The sequence below is a fragment of the Gallinula chloropus genome (genome assembly GCF_964237585.1).
Source record: "Gallinula chloropus genome assembly, chromosome: 6".
Classification (NCBI taxonomy): Eukaryota; Metazoa; Chordata; class Aves; order Gruiformes; family Rallidae; genus Gallinula; species Gallinula chloropus.
This window is the reverse complement of record NC_140091.1, coordinates 12,394,413-12,417,002: the sequence shown is the minus strand read 5'-3', so window position 1 is coordinate 12,417,002 and position 22,590 is coordinate 12,394,413.

The following is a 22,590-nucleotide window of genomic DNA, read 5'->3' as shown; positions in this document are numbered from 1 at the left end:
GAAAACTAAAACTGTGTCTTTGAAAACTTTATATCTTGCCTTCCATGGCATAATTTTCTGATAATTTGTTACAGTATTTTCCTCCCCTTTTGGTCCTTGCCCACTGATGAGATGGCATGTGCCCTGTTTTGCAAAAACCTTGGCCACATTTGTTTAGGGCAGTAGCTGCACTCACAGACTGAACCTTCTGCCTTTTTTACATACCATAGGAGCATAAAAAACAAGAGACACCTCAATTCTAGGAAATGAGCAGAAATTCAATGTATCTGGCACTTAGAGAAATGAAAGATCTGTGTTTTTAATCTCTATGAACAATTGGGGGTTGCTGGCCATTTTAATACAAATAGCAGACAAATGTATATTTTATAAAGCAATCTGTATATAAAAATTGCAGTCTGAGAAAGCTATGGGTGTGAGTTAGGAACATGAGCCATGTTAAAAGCTTTTCACATGAGCAGCACAATAAAATTTCCCTCGCACAGGGAATAATTAAGTCAGAAGATAGTGCAGTCACAATTAGCAAGGCATGTTCAGTTTCTTCATTATAACTTTAATTAGCAAATATTAATGTAATCTGCAAATACAAGGGGGAAACAATTAAAATTAGTAAGTTTAAGGAGTTCTTCATGACCTAAGCTAAATTGAGACAAATTTCTTGCTTAATACTGGTCACCAACTTTCAGGACATTCATTTCCATTTACTGTGAGAACTTCCAAGTGTGTTATCAAATTTAAGAATGAATTAAGGCTCCCACAAGTTACATGTAACCTCTGATGAAGGCAGTGGTGAATAAAAATGGATTAGCATTCTCCTCTCCTCTTCAGTTATCAGTTCAAACTGATAGTGATCAAGTGACCGTGGCAGCTCTACCTCATTCAGATTCCACACCTGCCACTGCGGAAATAACCCAGGGACATGCAGAACACACTGCCCTCTCATTTTTAGCGGGTTCCTGGTCCTTCTGCATTTAAGATGTGCTGCTGGAGCCTTAGCCCTTTTGAACTCGACAGCAGCTCCCATTCATTTCAGTAGGACTAGGATTGACACATTGATTCAAACTGATTTCCTTTTGGGTGTTTGTCCTTTTTCTGCTCTGTAAATAACATACTTTGGTCTCCAGCGCACTCAGTGCTGTTTTTTACACGGACAGCAATTATAAGATACAGAAGGTTAAAAGACGTCAGGAAGAATCAAAAAAAACCCTGTAACTCTCATTCTGATTTTCACTTTAACACTCTAAAATGTAAGCTCACAACTAATGTCCAATACACTTATAGGACTGAATATCACGAAGTGGCATAATATTTACATAAGAGTTTCATTCATAAATATCATCGTTTTGATTTTATAAGAACCCCCATTGTGTTAAGCGGAAGTCTGACAGGATTTCTCATGACTGACAGGGCTAAAACTGATCAGAAACAACTTTTAGAAAGAGTTGATTTTTTTTTACGTTAGCTTATTTTGCAAGTTTGCATCTATTATAAATACTACACCAGAAAGAGAGGGGAGGTGGGAAGAGTTTGGGGAAAAAGCGCCACTACCACCCAAACCCAACAATGTCATTAGATGTTTTGCCATGACAGTTTAAAGTCAACGTGCCTGTAAAAAATAGTGTACCACACAGAGAGTATTTTGCAAAGTGGATACAGGCCAAAGCATTTTACAACAGATTGGAAGCACATACCTGGCTTTCAAATAGCTACCACTGTTAATGGAACAGTTTCAGAAAAATCCGGTAAACCTCCAGCTCTGTAACTTTGACACTCACATATGTGCATTTTATAAATCATTTATACCAGTTCTTACCTCTTGTGTTTTCACATTTATATATCCATAATGAGTTTTCAGAGGCTGCCTTTGGCCATTAGAAAATGGTATCCATTTGGCACTGGTTTGTCCAAAGCAGTTTAGGATCAAAGGAAAGGTTACTTCATTTGTGAGGCGAACAATGATCAGACAGAGGAAAGCTGCAACGAAACTCACAGCAACAATGGACTTTCTCTGTAATAAAGAGAGAAAATAAATTATTAAAATAAAGAATTGGTTTTAATAAAAATACATATCTTCTATTGTAGGATGAGAGAAAAACACTTTAGAAAGCTTCATATGAAATTATTTTTATGATAACCACCTTGCTGCAGGAGACACATGACCGGATCATATTGTTTCAAGAAATTCACATTTCAAAGGTTTCAAAAGTTTCTTTCAGAATTGATATAAATTCTATTTGTAGTTGGAATGAAACTTTTGAAGTAAACATCCACACTAAAGTCTCCATTCAAACTCAAGTGCTCTAGACACATGACAAATACAGAGAGTAAAAATGCCCTTTGCAGTCACACCACACAAAGTTGATTGTGAAGACGATCTCTACAGAAGATATTTATTGTGCATTAATTTGAAATCATTCCTGTGCAACAGAATTCATGCACTAACCTTAAATATTTTACAATAAATGTGAAGTCAGCACAACATTCTGCCTTATTCCAGGTTCACAAATTTACAAAGCAAGGCATTATTATCTTGGAGAAGATGACCTCCACTGTTAATAATCTAACACATCTGAAGCCTGTATCTAATTAACCTTTGCTTTCCACCTCTAACCTACCCAGCTGGTTAGACTGGTTAATGGAATCACAGAACAACACCCAAGTTTTTCCCTGGGTAACAACCAAGTCTGCAGGAGAAAAAACTTGGAAGAAATATGATGCTCCTCTCATTTTTAGCTATTTTTTCAAACACTGCAGTCAATTACTTCTAGACAGATTAGGTATGGACAAAACATGTTAGTTTTAGTTGGCATGTGTTAAGATTCTAGGTATGATAGATACTCTATCATAAAGGTTACTTTTAAATTTTCCCTGAGGGAATGGAACAATGATCATTTATAGGTGTTTATACTGTATTTTAATTACATTCTAGCTTTACCCGATTTGCCACAGTTTAATCACCCTACTGAATGTAATTCCATCTCTCTAAAGAGTAATATGTACAGAAAATAGAGGGGAGGAAAATTATTTGCCTATGAACCTTCATAAGTACGTGGTATCACTTAATGCTGGATGGCAGAATCTAATCACCTCAATTCCTGTCTACAAATACCATCAACTATCGAGAACCATCAAAGTACACCTTTAAGACAGCTTCTGTACATGATGGCAGTAAGATTGCACATCGTGCAATGACATTGGAGGGATGAAAGGTGAGTTCTGATTGAAACCCTATAAGATGAATCTGTTCTTTGCCTGGAGGTTCATGTCACAGCCTGTAGAAACTAAAAATCAAAATGTTGAGCAGAAGAAACATTTATATTTACACAGCAAACATACTGGGAACGACATAGACAAAGTTTTACTGAACATGAGCTCACAAGGGCCGCCTGCCCATACACAAGGCATGTGGGTGTTGCTGTCATGCTTTGGTTCAGTTTCTGGACAGAGAAAACAGCCAGAATCACAAAGAGCACACAGCAAATATGGAGGGATGCTACTGAATTCACCCACACAGCAGTTAAAATCCTACGTTACGGGGATCAATTTCACGGCTCCATTTTGATTTATTAGGAGGCAGCAATTTATAAAATAAAAGCAATGAAAGAGTGAGATGGAAAGCTTGGATGAATGAGGTCACTGCGAGGAGAAAGGGAGGAGGAGGAGGCTGAATAAGTATTGTGGCAATGTGATTCAATGAGGAATCTTAGCTAATGGCTTTGCAATGTAAAATTAAACTCAGCAAATCTTCAGAGGGCAGCACAGCAGCCGCAACCCAATCACAGCTTTCAGAATTCATGGAAGCCACTGCACTTTTCATCAGCTGCATTATAACAGATTTACATTAAATTGCAATAAACTGGCTGGGGAGCACTTCTGTGTCACTTCTCTTTGTACCAGATGGAGTCAGAAATGTTTAGCTATATATCAGGGCCTTTTAAGTGTTAAGAGCGTTCAAGATGCGCAGTGCAAGTGATAATCATAAAGCAATGAGAAGGAGCGTGGATTAGTTGTGTTCTTTATTGCAAATCAGAATTAAAATACTGCAAATATTTAAAGGGGAATCTAGAGCCCCATTCGGCTACATGAGCATGCTTCAATCTAAACATCCACAGCAGGAAGCAGCAATACTTCCCTGCGTGATGCCGCTACCTGCTTTCCACATATTCGAGCTTCCTGGTTTTTTGGATACCATTTTTGCTTCATTTATTTTGTAAAGATCTGTCTTGGAAAAAAATATAATCCAGCCATATGCAAACACAATGTCAACTTATCAACTTGTACAAGGGAAGCTTGTGTTTAGGAAGTTCCTCTTTTTTTTTTCTTGATCAGGTGAAGGACAAAGAATATAGATGCTAGTTGTCATTAAATACTTCTTGTAAAATCTCCCTTACTGCAGATAAATGGATTTTGTTATCTTTCCTCTGATAAAAGGTAAAATTTAGCATTGGAGACTTCAGGTGCTCTACATGACATTAGGATATACAGAGAAGTATGGAGCTGTTTAGGGATAAATACCAGACTAATTTGTTTCAAAATTTATCTGTATCAACCCTTTAAATACTTACACATCCTACCATTTGGGAGAGCTAAACCAACATTAATTAGCAAGTTTGCATGAAAACAAATTATATTCTTCCTTAAGTTTTGGTTCTCACAAATGCAAACAGTCTCTTAACAAAAGAAATGTTTCTCTAACACGGAAACATCCCCTGTATAAACCTCAATCTATCTTTATATTTTTCTAGCTAACTTAATGGAGATATTTTGATGTTACCAACATTTAAATAAAAAGTGCATATTCAGTTATAAATATTTTAATAAATATTCAGTGAGGAATAAACAATAAGACAAGTAAATAGTTTCTTAGCTGGACGACTTGCACAGTATATTAGCTTCTGTAACATTTTATTTCATTCACTATAGTACATGACTAGTCTAGATGACAGTTGCAAGAAGAAAATTAGCATGCTTATGAATAGAGGACCTTATGGCAGAAGAGTGATGAGTTTACTGTTTGTTAATGACACCAAGTTTTAGTAGCTGCTGGTGCACAGCTTAAAAAAGAAAAAAAAAAAAAAATGGAGGGAGATAAAACGGACACACTTCAGACCAGAGCCCATGTAGTGCAATACCTGGGACCCTGCTGGGCAGAAAGCACACACTAGAACTAAAGAGTTTCTTATCACCTCTTTTTACTCAATACCCACAGTAATACAATCCCAGTTTCCAGTTATTTCTCAGACATCAGGCTCATTCTGTCTAGTGCGTATATCAAAAACAGTAAGCAGCAGGCATGACTCACACTTCTAAGGCTTCAATTTATATTTACTTTGTTAAAATAAGAATTGAAAGAAAACCAGGGGTGTCATACTGTCATACTACTATGCCGATTAGGATTGCTTGAAAAGCTTCACGGAAATAAAACAACAACAGTACTTTTATGGTGTAGATATATATATTTGGCAACATAGTCCCTATGTTTGGCAACATTGTCCCTAATGCTATTTAGAACCTTCATATCATCTGGTTTTGGCTATTTACCAGTGCCAGGGTGATTCATTAGCTTCAGCTTGGCAAGAACTTGACAGTCTGAACAAGTTTTAGTCATTTTTCTTTCATAATCTGCTGAGAAGTGTGAGATGACAAGAGCGTTTTTTATAGTTCAATAATGCCTGGTAGAATAATAACACACAAATATTTTTTGTGTTCTATACCATTGTCGAGCAGGGAGGAAGAAAGAAAACCTTTCCAGCATAAGAGAATTACGTAAATCGTAAATTTTACTGGGGTATGTACTAAATATCCCACTTTCTAGCCCAAGAGCCACACCCTGCCACTTAGGATGTTTTATATGGCCGAGATGATCAATCTCCTTCACAAGCAGCAATAAAACCCTATCTTAGTGAGATTAACAGTAAAACCCCATTTCACAGATGCATAAACTGAGGCTGAAAGCACCTTTCCTAAGATCACAAAGAAATCAAAAGAAGCTACTCCTAAGCTTTTATTCAAGAATTACGTTGTTTCTCAGGTTTATTGTTTCTATTATAACTAACTGCCTGAATTTGCTAAGTGCCAAAGTAGAATATGATACTACGGAGACTCTAGTAAAGAACCCTTGGAAGCAGTAAAGTTCCATGCTCCAAACAGTAATTGAAAATAAATCTTTTTTCAGAAATTGATTTTTTACAGTATTCATTTTTTCTGTTATTTTCATGGATACATGATAACACTTGAGCTTGGAAGGACAAATCAAAGGTAAAGGCTTACACGAGGGCTTTGAGTCTGTTAGATGACACAATATGCAGTAATATTGTATTAGTTTCACAATACTTACCTTTATGAGCATACTGAATAACTCAATCACTTTTTTAATACCTCTGCACATTATACTACTTTCATTATAGGACTGATGCAGGGTTTCAGGTTTTTTACTCAAGTATAATACCAATTGAAAACAATGACGGCTATACTTACTGAATTTGTTTCATTTTGTAGACTGCTGTATGTAAAAATAGTTTTATTTAATTTTCTCTTTTATGGTATTGAGCATCCTCTTCAAATGCTGCTTTCTCTTACAACAGAGAATAAAATGAAATTCTTTCAGCACACTAGTTCAGTATACCTTACAGATTTCACCAATATTGGAAATAAATACGCCTTCCAGGTATTTATTTCGTCCTCCCTTTAACAGGGCTGCTGGAGGGATACTCAGTCAGGGGTCCCAGAACTTTTCAAAGAGGGAGCAAGACTATATAGCAAAGATCCTTTTAGAAAACAGACATGTGTCAAACAACATCTGCATAAAATCGGTAGCTAAAGATTTACTTTCTTCTCCTCCAGAAGTGAAAGTAAACCTGAAGATGTTCAAAGGCTCCACAGGAGATGGCTGTCAATGTTTCTCTCTCAGGAAAAGAGAACAAAGCAGGTAAGGGGCTATATCACAAGTAAAATCTGGTTTGTGTTCAAAAACCAGTAAATTTAAGATTAAAGCAGTTTGTCTTTTTTTCTGGAAAAGGGCACCTTGCTATACTGGAATGTAAGCAGCCAGAAAGCTGAGGAGGAAGAGCAGAAATAAAGTTCAGTGCTGGAGATGCAAGGCAAGAAATGAAGAAATGCAGCATACACAAAAAGAGACAGATGAGATTCTCATGATTCTTTCATTGTGTTTTAGCCTTCTGCATGGCCTGGGAAGCATTTCTTCTAGAGAATGTAGCCTGAATCAGAACTGTGTTCAGGGCTTATGATGCTTGAGAAGGCATGAATAGAAGACACATTATTTCTCGCATGCCTACTCTGTAGGAGCTCTGGCCTTTTTCGTAGCGCGGGCAGCTGAAGAGCTCTCAAGAGCACAGCTCATTGTACCTCTGTTATTGTTGTCATTTGTTGAAAACTTGTTACATAATTCAGTTTTCACCAGGACTCACATTGCAGTCCCATAAAAATGGTGGTGTCTGTAGGTTTGTAATAGCTTGACATAGCGTCAAAAAACCAAAACATATTAAAACATTAAATCTGTTTTTCTGTATAAACACAGCAAACCCAAACCATATCCAAACATCTCCTTCGTTAAAGCAAATAACCTGCAGTGTGCTCAGACTCACAGGGGTAAGAACCTGAGCAATGAACAAAAAAGGGAATGAGCACAGTATTGTCCAAACAACCGACGTAGCAGCAGCAGCAATGGCAGACTGTATTCAAGCCTTCACTGCTTACATATAGGAGGATCATCACTATTGACATTTAGCCTCAGGGAAATGCATAACATGATTACATACAGCATTCTTGTCTGAAATAGCTCACCTATTTGGGTGATACACTGAAACTATGTAAGGTGAAGAACTTCAAAGTTTCAAGGAGTAACTGCAGAAGTATATTGAAGGTCTCCTATATGCTATTACACATAAGAGGTTACTACATTTGAAAAGTCCCTGTGATTCTGAGCCCTTCAAGTTGCAAAGCATTGCCAGATCTCGGGAATTAATCTGCATCATTATTCCCTCTTTCCCTAAACTCAAACCCTTATAAGGAGGAGTATTTTTTTTGTCTGGAGACATTCTTACTCGTTAAAGTGATTTCCAGCTTTTCAGTGCTGTCAGTTCTCCATATCTTATAGCGATAATTTCTCCCACTCCTTTCCTGCTTACTCAAAGCTGAATTTGTATTTCCTTCAGCACTCCCGACCTGGGTTCCCTATGCAAACAGCCTCTACTCTCAGCAAGGCACAAACACATCATTAGCACAACTCCAATCTTCACAAAGCACAAAGTTGCAGTACCACCAAGGCAACCTGCACTTCTGAGAAAGGCATGCCTTCTGCCAGCCTGCTCCTTCATTTTGTACTGCAACTGAAAGCTGTCCAGCAGCTTAAAAGATCTAGCCCATTAAAATGCCCATAACAGAGAAGCACACTTTAAATAAGGCTGTTGATTTTTCATTCTGAAAGATCTGTTAAGAATATTTGACTAAAACTACTGTTACTGATTCATCAATGTTCTGCAGAACTAGGGTCAACATCAGTAGCTATAGATGCATATTATATAAATACTAACGTAGTCTCTGCATGATAAAATAGTATTAAAAAGGAGGAAAAAAATCCTCTGCAGTACAGCTCTCAAATGGTCCTCTTTTTTTTTGCCTTTTTTTTTTTTTAAACTCTGGATTATTGCCCAGCTCTTCTTATCAATAGCTTGGCAAGCTTTCAGACACACACAGGCTGACGTGCACTTCCCTATAATAGAACTGCTGGTACAAGAATATGTGATCTTTCAACCTGGCAGTTGGTTGTTACTACTTATTGAAGTACCACCTGATTGTAGCTATTTTTCACCTGCTGAGAAAAAGTTCAAAGAAAAAAATCACCTATATGTGAGTATTAACTCTTACCCTGCCAGATACACCTTACGTAAATGACCTCTTCTCCTCTACAGAGATATACAAAGATTCGTGACGGGCAACAGCATAAGAATGAATCCTTAATTGAACAGTTTTCACAGGCATTCTGCAAGGAACCCTACAGCTGCCAACATTTTAATGAAAAATCCCTTTCAAAAAGTTGACTCCTTAAACTGGAAATAGACTCAAAACTGCATAAACCAGAAGAAACACAACAAAAAGCCCCACAGACACATCAAGAAAGATTCTTATAAAACAATAAAATACCAGCTGAACTCTAGTCTGGTGAACTCTACATATGAAAAGAGATGTAGTTATTAAAATCTTATTATATTTCTTTGTTATTTTATATGAAATATCATGAATACTTGACTTTTTTCCAAAATTCACAGGGAAGGGAATGTGGTGGCTTCTACAATGAAAATGGGATAAATCCAATTTCTGCTCGTAGCAGTAAAAGCTTCAGTGCATTTGGTACACAGCAGGAGGAATGGATGTTAATCACATACATATATGTTTAGCAAACACTACACTGGGATGTAACCTCCGGAAGTACTAACTTCTAGATAAGAAAAAAAAAATAATCAACCAAATAAAATTAAATATATGACAGCTGCCCTGGGGCAGAAGAAAGGAAAGTAAATAAAATGTCATAACAATCTCATATTCTCAGGCTGCACATCTGCAAAGAAAATGCCTTTTGCTGGAAAACTTCACATGCTGGTGGCTCAGTTCTACCTGTGGGGAAAAGTTTATGCCACAGAGCAAAAACCACATGAGAATTGCACAAGAGTGTAATGTAATTGCCTAGGACCATCTGAACAAGCACCAACTTACTGCATCCCTGTAAAGATCCCTGACACATTGGACTTGAACATAACAAAAATTTCCCCCCTTTCCTCAGTTTCCTTCTAAAGGCCAGATAACAGTGGAGGAAAAAAGAGATCTTGTCTATTCTGTCACTTGCAGGACTCTTGCTACAGCCCTTCACATCAGCTTCACCCCATACTGTTTTTTGGGAGGTCACCACTTTGGAAAGTTGCTCTGGATACTCTCTCTGCCACAGTGGATGCAGCACACCAGCTATTCAGAAGCATGAAAAGGAAAACAGAAGCAGGTCATCATTATTCATTTTAATCCTGTGTTAGATGCTCCCAGGCAGCCAGTACACCTTAACACAATGCTGACTGATATCCTCTTCCAGGGGCACGATGCAAATGCTTTCTAGTGTGAGGAGACATATGGGCTCATTCAAAGGCCTGTCTGAACATTAGCTCTGCTCTGAAATACAAGATGTAAGGGTTAGAGATGCCCTTCACAGCCACCAGGTAAAGGTCCAGATTCAGAGAGCAGAGAGATAAATTGCTTCAAACTGGTCTTCCCAAAAAAACCAAAGGAGGACCACTGTGAATTAGAAAGAAGTTATTAAATGAAGATGTTGCTCTTCAGCCCACTTGCAGGAGGCCTTTTGTTCCTTGAGCTGTGCAGTTTCTTTCTATTTATTTTTTGGTTGTTTTCTTTGTTTGTTTGTTGGGCTTTTTTTTTTTTTGCACTGGACCAAAAGACTCTCCAGCACAGCTGTAGCCATGTTATCCTGTGCTAGCAGGAAGCAAGAGCAACCTCCATGGATGGTCTTTTACATAAACCAAGTAAATCCAGGCTCTAAATTGTTTTGGCAAGGCTTCTTCCCTTCACCAGACACAGAAATCTCTGTGTTTTCTTTGGACAAACGTGCTCCAGCCTACCTTATCCTTATGTAGTTGCCACGTATGTTATCAGAGGAGTAAAATGTATTTTTTAATGCCTCCAAACATTGTCTGCTTCTGGCACATGGACTACCATTTCAATAGGCATAATCATTTATAGCTGATATAAAGACCTAATTACAGGGAGGTCTAGGCTGAGGCCAGCTATTTTGTAATGGGAATTTTAGTTCTTCTGCCATATAGCTAGGAACACACTACTTTAGTGCGCAAAATATACTTCCCTTGCTTAATCCTTGTTCTTTAAGCTGTTTTCTTTACTGGAAGCTTAGAAAAAAGGGGCTAGACCCAGTGTGGCAGGAGAGACCTTCAAAGCCAAGATTAAGATGTCAATATTAAACTACTTCTGTGGTATACAAACCTTGAAGCAGCAAACTTCTGATCAAATGAAAGCATGTGAAGGATATGGTATTTGCTCAGACGGTCATATTGGGGTTCGTTCTATATGATGAGTGCAAGATTTTTTTCCAGTGTAAGAGAAACATCATCTGTAGGATATACATTGAATTTCTAGGGTGGGGCTTTTAGGATGATGGTAAGCAGAACTCAGACACTTTTTCTAGTATACATTAGCAATGATTTTATTATCACAGCACTACAGCATATCCCTTTCCATCTAGGATGCAGATCAGCTGTATTAAACACTGTATGCTCATAGCAGCAGACCCAACACTTTTATGACCCAAATGGAAAATAGAAGGCAGGCTGACAGTGTAAATCTCATTTGTAAAAGGGGCTGCACTGAGCAATTCAGTGTCTGTACTGACACAGAGGGGCAAAGAGCCTGTATGCATTTGGCAGAGACTTTGCTTTCAAGTACTGCCATGATCTGACCCCGCTTTACTCACTTCTGCTGATACAATCACAGGAAAATGTTGCAAACCAGCAGGAATTTAAACAAAATTTCTTGCCCGTTGAGTACAATCGTATTCCTTCTCCATGTAGGAGTGTGTTTATAACTCATCTTTGGGAAAGATGAGCAAGAGGTTATCAGAAGTTACCACAAGGGAGACTCTGCAGACAGCAGAGAACACGCAGCATCATAGTTACAGAAGTTGATGACATATCTGTCAGTTGACTAGGATGCTCCTTAAATCAGCACACTGAATCTCAAAAGCACTGATCAAGGCAGTGGATTCAATTTTATTATGAGCTTTATTGATCATGTCTTCTCTTTATTAAAAAAAAAAAAAAAAAAGAAAAAAAAACCCAGTTGTGTCCACAGAGCACTGAGCTTGTGGCAAGACCTAGCAGGACACTGTGGGATGGACTCTTTGGCTGTTCTGACAAATCCACAGTGGACAAACTTCATCTTTTGTGCTGACCTCTCACTTCTAAGAATTAAGAAAATAATTCTATGTGAACTAGTTTTCATCAGGAAAAAGCAAAATACAATTTCAGGTTTACAATAAAATCCATGATCTGAGACCTATTTTGTGAATACACACAGTTGAATGGCATACCTGCAGTGGAATAGCACCCAAAAGCCACAATCAGGAGCCAATCTCTATTGTGCTAAAAGCTATAAATTCTTTGTATTCATTATTTCTGCAGAGCATCTCAATAGGAGCTAGAGGAAATCATAAAAATTGATAGTTTTCCGAAAGAAATTCTTCCAAGCAGTAAAGTTTAATCTCTCACTGATCTGTTATCCTGATAGAATAGTACAGGGACAGTAACATATATATCCTACCCAAACACACATTCTATCATCACATCACACTCCTCTCACGCTGGGTGAGCTAACTGAATTGAACTTGACCTTCAAAGCCCTTGGAATGCAACAAAATATCTCTGTTTTCTGACATTTATGGGTGGCTTTTCTGCATGGCTACTTTTATTGCCTAGAAAATAATGGTGAAAGCTGTGTGTACAAACCTACTATAAACACTGACAAATCGCATGAACGGAAGACAGATTTATTCAGTGTAGATTACTCCAGAGCTAATCTAATCAAATCCAAGATTTACATTTTTTAAGCAAATCAAAAATTCATACAGTTAGCATTTCGATACATTAGATATATATAACAGTTTTATTTTAATCTGCAGGTGCAATTGAACTGATTTGGATTTTCTGAGCTTTTATTTTTGCTTAAAAAGGTTTTGTGTGTTTCACAGGAAAACGTGTCATTGAGCTAGCACATGCACAAGGAAAACCCCATGGAAAATTCACACAGAAGATTAGCCATCTCTATCTAATAAAGATGAGATAAAAATACTTTTGGACGTGAATGTATATTAAAAACTGAAAGTACTAGACATGAAAAGGAGGTATATCCTTTTCCTGGATTTCTTAAAAGAAACCACTCCTAGCTACTCTACCAGGAGCTGATCCAGAACATTTTGATGGAAGAAATGTGACACAAATGTGCACCTAGCAGTTTTCCATCCTTTAATCCATAAAATATAGAGGGATTCTCAGGTGTCAGGAATTATTCCAAACCCCTCTTGCCTCCATGCCCTGCTTTACTTATTTGCAAGAAAAAAAAAAACCAACCCTGAAATATCCTAATTGAGTTTAATTTTTATAAGGTTGTAAGTGAAAATTACTGTGGAAATACTGCCTTGTGCAGCCTACAGACTGCTCTCAAGACGGGCTCACAACACAAAGGATGCACCCCTACTGTGGGACAGACACAGATTGCTCTTCCTGTTCTGACTGACCTTTAGTAAGTCACTGCTGCTCTATTCCTCACATTGTTGTCTGCAAAAATTCCCTAACATCCACAAGGCCACATTGTTTTCAAACAGCAGCAACACTTAACCCAATTAGAAACAAGCATCTTCACCAAATATTTAGTCAAAGACAATGTACTGCTTGGGTACTCGGTTCTAAAGCAGCATAACTAGCTGCTTGCACCAAACAAACCACTGACATCTATTCCTCCTTCGTTTAAAGATATCTCTAATTGATTTAAAGGAGAACAAGAGAAAGCCAAAAGCACAGTTAAATTTGAAAAGAAAGAGTAAGAATAATTATAAAAATTCATTTTTGTTCCTTTCCAGTGCCTTTGTATATCACTTAATTTGCAAACTCAAGATCCCTCAATGCCCACTTAAGTCTGGTCTCACCAAACCCAGCTCCTGAACACTTTGGAGTTCTGCAGGACCAAATACAACATCCTTGTTTACAGCCATAAGGAAACTTCCTTAACTGTCAACTGTGCAAACCTTGACCTGGACATGAAAAACAAGTTCTCATCTTCAGTTTTGCTGCTGATGCAGAAAGTAAGTCCTACCCACAAGCTTTCTGCAGGATATAAATGTCTCTCACACAGTAACAGCCCAAAGGCCATTTATTTTCAATTCTCTTTAACACCACTCTTGTCTAAAACAGTGGAATAAGGCCACTCAGACCCTAATGAACTCATCACAACGTCCAAGAGGTTAAAAAAAGAGTGTTTTCCTTTCGATCAGGGAAGCTGGTTGAGACACCAGTGAGATTAAATAACATGTCCCAAGAGCCTCTGGAAGTACTAGGCAAAGCTGAGTTTTCCTAAAGTTCATTTAGAACCAGAATCGTACTCAGTCATTTCTAAAAATAAACATTATTAAGATTTGTTATATTCAAAAAGTATGTATAACAAATGTAGTAACATTAGTCTTACACTTACTTCACCTGTGTTCAATATTTTCCATCATTTTTCTCAAAGGTCATCATTTTTAGGTAACAGTTATGAGGTTTCATCTCTAGCTTTACCCCAGTGCTGCTTAAAGAGCAGTTACCAATAAAAAAATGAATTGGAACAGGACAAAAGTAAGCCACCGTTCTGCGGTCACACATGACCGGCCACCTCTCATATTACCCATGTTCTCTGTCAGAATATTTGGGTTTGTACAGTCATTACAAGTTATGAGAGTTTATGATCTGTTCCAATGACTACAAGTCATAAAAATTATCCCAGTGCTCTGAAAAAAACAGGACAGAATTTTCTCAGTGAACCTCTAAGTCTTTTAGCCATAAATCTCAACAAGTAACACAATTTAATTTAACACTGCTATACAGATTAATGAGACAAGTTGTCCGCTAGTCAGAGGAGGAACACAAAGATCCATCCTAACTTATTTCATTTCCAGGTTTATTCATTGTAAGTGTTATACAATGTGACATTCACACATTACTGAATAAGTTAAAAGAACAAAATGCACATCACTAATCAGCTGATCATTTTTCATTTGATTTTAGATGCCAAAATTAATGATGCCCTTCCTTTTTCATTAGATCTCTTTTTTATACTTTGTTTCATTAAATCAGAAACAGAGTATGAGAGCAATCAGAGTATTTCTCTGCAATTTCCTTGCTTCTGCACATGTAACTAATCCCACAGAGGCAGGAAATAGATTTAATCGGTTTAAACCCTAAGTCTGTTGGGACTCCAACAACTTTTTTGCCTAGAAGATCTAACTTCAGTTGTTAATGTTCCAAGACATTAAATCCTGGTACTTTCAATTTCTCATTCTTAGTTATTCAGCATTCAGCACAAATGTCACCAGTCAAGTTTCAACTGGTCTTACTCCATTTCCTCTTGCCTGAAAGTTTATTACCTCATTGAGTGGCACAACACCTAATTTTATACACTCTGGTCATTTTTTCGATACTCTAATCCTCCAAAAGTCACGGAGTACTCCACATCTTGCTGTGCTGGATAGTGCCTCTGCTTCAGCAACTTACTGTTACTCAGTGATACTGCTTTCAAATTCTCTTTTTATGTTGACCTTAAGGAATTGACATCTTTACTTCTTTCATCACATAGTTTTCCTGCACTTATGCCCCCAGCTTCCTGTTTAAGTCTTAAACCTTCCTGCCAGTTTCTCCTTTTATAAGGATTCCTTAAGAGTCTTGTACTTAACTATTCTCCGGTTATATATATCGCCATTAATTGACTAATTCCATCCTAGACTCCCTGTCAGAAAGTGATATTTTATCTCATATCAGTTCTTAGTTTTATCATATTGAATATCCTTTCTCTTTCTGGAAACAGTCACTTTCCCTCTGTAGACCAGAACAAGCATTCCTTTTTCCTGTAGTTGTTTGTCTTTGTTTTTCAGTTATAATACCACTCCTGTGGCTGCTGTAATGCTCATGGGCTGCTGTGTTTCAGCCTGATTAATATTTTTAAGCTTTTCTTACTGAGATCCAAATGTTTTGACTGGTGTCGTATTAAGAAAAAACATGCAGTATTAAGAAAGGTCAGTTCCACTTAGGCCCCACAAAGTGCCTTCTAGAACAAGAAATATGCACTTAGGAGTATCTAATGCTATAGGCAACAAATGTGCTTTGGGGCATTGCTGGGGGCACCACCTTTGCATAATGTGTTTGTCTACAAAGTAGTAATGAAAGGCCTATAGACTAGAAGTGGTTTTCTAAACAACAGGCTTCATTTATCTAATTAGTCCTATCCATTCTCAGAAATTTACCTTTGATGTATCTTCTCCTAACCAGTTCTATCAAGCTACCTGAAGCACGTTCTTCTGTCTTACAGTAAATAGGTTCTCCACTCTCCTGATACACAAGCTTCTCAATCCCTGTTGTTCTGCTTTCAGATCATCTTCCTTGACTACAGGTATTGCATTTAGTCTCTCAAAAGGGATCTCATTAGTGTGTGTATATCAGCTATAAAATTTCCCTGAATGGTTCAATTTTATTTAGATTACTGATCAACTTGTGAGTTATCAAGATACTGATAATTAATCCTATGTAATTTGTTTCCAGCTGGTGAGCTGCCAGTACAGTGGTTGCTTGATTCCTTTGTTTTTATAGGGTTTGTCTAATTGATTTTTTTGTTGGTGGTGGTTTGGTTTTGTTTGGGTTTTTTTTACATTGCAGAACATCCCCGCAGTCTCCTCTAACAATAGCTTTCATATTAACTGTAGGACCCAAATGACCTCCAGAAAGACTTTACAAAAAGACTTTCAGAAAATCTCAAGTCTCAGTAGTGCCAGGCAGGACAGAAGAGGCCACAGCAGCTTGAATAATAGGAGCTGTTGGGGTTTAGAGTCAGATTTTTGGACGGTGCTCTCCGCTTTCTGCCAGAGAAGCTACAGAAATGAGTCTTGATAACAGCATCTCAGTGTGTTTTTTCAGTCTGCACACACTATTTCAAAAACAGTTTGCGATTGCCAGTGTTAACTCACATTACTTCCAAAGTATCTCAAGGAAACACACTGTGCACAGGCTGCACCATGACAGAAAACCTACCACAGTCACATCACTTCACATAAGAATATTCATCATGCTTTTAAACAGAGTTAAGAGGAATTTTCATACTAAATGTTTTAGCCTCTCTGGTTTTCACCAAGATTGTATCAAGGAATGTCATATGTTGCCCACTGAAGGGTAAAAGCATACAAAGCATTAGAGGATGGAGTAAACTGCTAGGGTTATGCACATTTTATTTCATCCTTCTGCCTTTTTTTATTGAGCACCAGAGCTGTCATCTCCTAAAAGCCTCATACTGTCACCTCAAAGAGACAGCAGCTGACACACGCCTTTAAAGGGAAAGAAAAAAAGATTTTGTGACATCATAAAACTGGAGATGATAAAATCAGTTTAAATAACAGGTGCAGAATGACATTTTCTCCTCATCTTTCACTTTTGTCTCTTTTTCTTGTTATTGGATGCTTACAAAAATAGAGAAGCAATGCAGTTTCCTCTCTTACACCCAAAGGATTTCCCTTTCTGTCTTCCCCAACCACAGGGTAGATTGTATACAATATTTACACACAGAAAAATCATGGATAAATTACTGGACTATTTTACTGCACAGAGACCTAGTTAAAAGGAGAATCAGAGAGGTTTTGACAAATCAGCTAGGCTGCAAAACAACTCATACAACAATTAAACAACCAGTCCTGATACTCTAGAACTGAGCTCATGTATCTCCTCTGCACCAGGGAAGACATAAAGACCTTAAAAGACACACTTTTCCACCTGCAGCAGAAGCACGCTGCGGCAGGCTACAGTGCTGACTGGGGTGAAACGTTGTTATTCTATTATATAGGGGTAAATGGTTTGCTCTCGCTTTAACCACATTGCAAACCCAATAGAAGTGCAAACAAAGCTGCTCTTGAGAATCAACAAGGTCAATAAGCTGGACTGAAAGCCCATTAAAAATTACATCAGAGGGAAAGAAACGTTACAATAATAGTCCACTAAGGCACAAATTCAAAAACAATCTGATCAAAATGCAAAGCAGCTCAAAATTTGTAAGTTGCTCTTGCTATCTCAGATTCAAACCAGGTAAGGTAATCATATCACTAGGAAAGCAAAATTTGATTTTTTTAATTATGCTATTGTCTAGTAATGAATAAATTAGGTTTGATTCATTTTATTCTCTCCTCCTATGTGGAGCAATTACAACAGAACTGGAATGAGATTAAAAAAAAATTACCATTTCATCAAAGGTTTTTAGTACCTGACTATGATTTAATTTGATCACCAAATTTGATCTATAATGATATTAATAGATAGAAAAATCCATAGCAGAGTCCATTATTGTTGAACTTTATCATCTTTTTAGAAAGTACAATAGTAAAATTATCTATTAATTAGATTAATTTTGAGGAAGTGTAAATCATCCTGACCCATGATACTTGCTTGCACAGCTATTGTGAGAGAATAATTAGTAGGCAAGAGTCCAGGCATATTATTCTGAGCAGATGCGAACCTTGAACTTCCAGTCACTAGACTTAAATTCTAACTAAGAATACATCATCTTACAGAAACTCCTACATTCTGAAGTGCTGCAAGGAGGAGGAGGAGAAGAAAAACACTAAGTGGATTGTTGTTGTTGTTATATATATATATAAAACAACAACAATATATATATATATATAGTCTGTATTAGTACTTAACGAGTACTTAACGAGACCATGAATTAAAAGTGGATACAAGTAAAAAAATCTCTGAATTTCAGAACTTCTCATCTTGAAGGACTGTGCCAGTCAAATAATAGAGCCCCATAAAAAGAACACATCTTACAAGTGATTTCATTTGTAACCTACTCTGCTGGCAAACTGTATGGCCTTGGGCAAGTATTTAACCCTAAGCAGTAGGTAGCAGTTACATACAGTAAGGAAGACAAATAAAACCCTTAAGTGTAGGTTTGCAATTTTTCCAAACTTTTCCATCTCGTTAAATCAATTTCTACAGATTACAATTAGATTTGTCTCAAACATATATCTGATTCTAAGCTTAAAAATTTAATTGTTAAGGCCTATGTGGCAGCAATAGCATCCACCAAACAATGAATGGGAAGCAATCAAGACTAGAATCTTGTATTCACATGTAAATTTTTAATGGAAATTAGTTACTGTGTTTTCTGATGCTACATCACATTCTCTGCCTAATAAATTGCAAAATGTTTTCAGTTGTGATGGATGGGGTTCTTATCTGTAAAACCTCTTCATAATATACTGAGGTTCTATCAAAATGTTCTGTTTCAAGAGCTAAGGGGACAGAATTGTTTTTATGCACAGAGACTCCCAGAAACACACTGTAAGCACGGATGGATGGAAAGTGCAGCTCCACTCTATTATGGCATTCCCCCATGTGACCATTCCCCTACATCTATGCTTTTAACAGAGACACTGGGCAGAACAAAAGCAGATCACTGAACTGAAAAAGTTGAAGTCATGCATCCCAAGACTTCAGAAAAGATGGAAGAGAAAGGGTGGATAGTCATATTTATAATATTGTGACTAAAGAAGGAAAGATGGGACAGAGGCAAAGAACCTCCTTCCCATCCCCTGAATCCCCAGTTAAACTCCTGTGCAGTGCAAGGTATTGAGTTACAGAACAGGATAAAAAGAATTGCTTTAGCTGTAATTTTATGACAGCTTATAGAACCAAGCAAGAACACTTTTTGTGACAGACTGTTTAGCATGCTAGTTGTTTTGAATTCAAATGAAATGTGTGCACCAGAGGGTCTGTGGAAAAAGGACCTAACTGTGTCCCCCTTGATCCCAAGTCAGAAGCATCTGCTGTGGCATTCAGTAAGGCCTGGAGTTCATTTGTAGCAAAACTTCAAGAATAAACTCCACCAAAAACACTGCCTGCATCTCTCTGGGAAATCTAGTGAAGTGAAATCGATTTTATTTTTTTATTAGCAAGGCTATTAAGCAAGAGGTACCAAGAGAACAAGGGCCATAAAGAGATAGAAGCATCTGAAAATACCTTTTATTTGTCGCGCAATTGCTTTTTGAGAAGACATACCTGCATGGGTGGAAGACTAATCTTTGTCCAGACTCCACTGGCATCACACAGTGACTTGAAGAACCTGCGTGCATCAGAAATCTGTGGGTGCAGTAAGCAGCCCCTATAGAAATCTGATCCTAAAACTGTCAAAAAAATTAGGACATTTCTCCTAGCTTCAGAGAGACATTGTAGCTCACTGGAGTCCGTTCCAGTAAAGGCCACATATTGCTGATAGCCCACTGTGACTGTTCCATATAAAGAAATTTGAAACTGGGGCTTGCAGATGAGGTTAAGAAACTCATTATCCACATCTCCCCCTTTCTATCCTTTTCTTTTAAACTCACATCCTCATTTCTCTTTCTTTGATTTTCTCCTACTTTGATCATGAGGACCTGGCCATACAGATTTGTTCCCTAAGCTATCTTTCAACAGAAGCACAAGTGGTAGGAGAGCAGGAAACCAGATCTAAAAAGTGTTGGATAGCAGCACGTTGCTATTGTAAAACAACAGGCCCTTATTCTGATCTTGTTTCTTCCTGATGCACCAGTTTCCTGGCTGGTCTTTTACACAGTGTGATAAAAATACTGTAGGTATAGTGTTCCATTTTCTGGTAGTAGAGCGGTTTGGCACACAGCAACAGAACAAAGGAGGATACCCCTCCCAACACACATGCATTTTAAGATGCACTTATGGTCCTATGAGAGCAGAATGAATTTCTACAAGCAGAATTAATAGGATACCTTATTCTTTAACATCTGAAGGAGGCAAAAGTAAAAGAAAAATGAAAGTTAAAGTGTCTTTTATTTCAAACCAAAGAAGGATATTTAAACAGGCGAATCTCATGGGAAAGATTTTGTATCACTACAACCAGCACACTTGTTCAGAATACAATGGCAACGATAACATTACTAATGGAAATACGACATCCTCTTGGTTTTCCTGTGGATTGTAAATTAGAGAAACAAGTACCAGAGCTGAGATACCCATGTATGCATGCACACGTGGCATGCACACATACACCACTCGCCCTTTGCAATTACTTAATTGCAATGTCAGATCAAAGATAGTCAGAGTACAGATGGATGATTTCTCATCTGTATCTAGCTGTGACGCATCTAGCCTAATGTTTGCCATTGGGCGCAGGCGATAGCACGAAGCAATATTATACTCATTAGTCCCCGGAGGTTTCTGCAGTTTATGATCAAACAGAGATGAGTTTTCCATCTTCCCACTGCTTGTATATCATTTAGCATTACAAGATGTTCCATGAATAATGGAAATAACGAAACTGTGTCCTCCAAGACGCTCTCCCCTGCCCAAACACAGCGTGCTCTGTACTTATTAACAAACTATATATGGGTTGATTATCTGGCAGCTGCCGCCAAGCAGCGTGTGTATTACAGCTCAGCTCTACCTTCCTTTCCTTCACCTGGGACTTGAACTTTCAATCCTCTGCTTTTAAATGATCACTAGTGCTCACAAAATGTAAGAAGCTCTGAGATGACCATGAAATGAAGAAGTTACTTGGAAGAACAGACTGGACAGACAAATGAACAGGCAGATAAGCACCACAGCTGTATTAGTAAGTTTTATCAGGCATAAAGCTGACTCTTCTTCTAGAGACTTCTAAACACTTGTACATCACAAATTTAAAATAAGTGAAGACAGACTTAAGTATAGATTTTTCTTATTTATCTACAAACTTGAGGACAAGAAAAAGTCTACCTGTTCATCACAAGCATTTATAAGCATTCCTTGGCAGTCTTCGTTTCCTAGGAACAGGAAGACAGGATCCATCTTACTAAGTGTTAAATATTTTTTTTTAATACTTAAGTACACTGTAACAGTAAAGACACTTAGAGATTTATTTAGTAAAGTAGGCTGGAATACTCTAAATCTGGATCCATGATGGCTTTAGTAAATTCTATAACAAATCCAGGGCCATGCAGGAATTCACAGCTGTAACTATATTGAACAGCATGGCCAGAAAAACACTTTCAAGCAACTACGATGGAATTTAATCCTTCCAAGCCAAAAAGGATTTTTCTTGAATTCTTGCCAGAAAAGAAGGCATGTTACACAATTTTAATTCCATTTGTTGGAAGTACATAAGAATTAACTAGTTCACTGTTACACAAAAAGTAAGATCTACAGCAAGATCTCACATATAAGAACTCACTGCTGAAAACGTGCAAACATCAAGGGGTTTGAGTTGGGGTTTTTAGTTCAGTTTTGGGATTTGTTTGAGGCTTTTTTTGTGTGCATATGTGTAACTTGAACATGACTTCATCTGTCTGCTATCCCTCCTTTCTGTCCCAAGTCACTTCAGTATATATTTGCAAATTTTGACAAAATCAGAAAAAGTGCTAGGCTGGTTTCCTATATCAGAGGTAACTAAATTCACAAGAGAAAAAATCCAGAAGCTGATCAGATCAGCACCAACACTTGAGGTCATATAGGCACAACTCAGTTATTCAACATTTTGCTTGACATTTTGCTGGCTGACCAGCGTATGAACATAGCTCTAGACTTGACAGATCATTTGCCATCTTGCATGCCAAGAGTACAGCAAGAGAGACTGGGTGAACAGGAGTGTACAAGCAGAATAAAGGGCACATTAGATCATCACTCATGGAGAAAAACCTGCTTACTCAAATATCACCAATCTCGTAAAGAAATTCTAAAAGTCTCTCAGTGTCTCACCAGACTCAGTGTCTCACCAGACCTGACTAGATGA